The following is a 223-nucleotide window of genomic DNA, read 5'->3' as shown; positions in this document are numbered from 1 at the left end:
TGTGTAGAGCATGCATAAGTGGTGTATTGGGGTAAATAAGGGGTATATTGGGGTGCATATGGAATGTATATGGGTGTATTGGCGTGTATATGGGGTGAATTAGGGTATATTGGGGTATATTAGGATGTATATGGGATGTATATGGGGTATACTGGCATGTATATGGGGTGTATTGGAGTGTATAAGGGGTGTATGAGAACTGGGGTGGTTGTAGGGCCATGGA

Source organism: Mesitornis unicolor, unplaced genomic scaffold (genome assembly GCF_000695765.1).
Source record: "Mesitornis unicolor isolate BGI_N332 unplaced genomic scaffold, ASM69576v1 scaffold9636, whole genome shotgun sequence".
NCBI classification, from domain to species: domain Eukaryota; kingdom Metazoa; phylum Chordata; class Aves; order Mesitornithiformes; family Mesitornithidae; genus Mesitornis; species Mesitornis unicolor.
Note: the sequence above shows the minus strand (reverse complement) of the source record.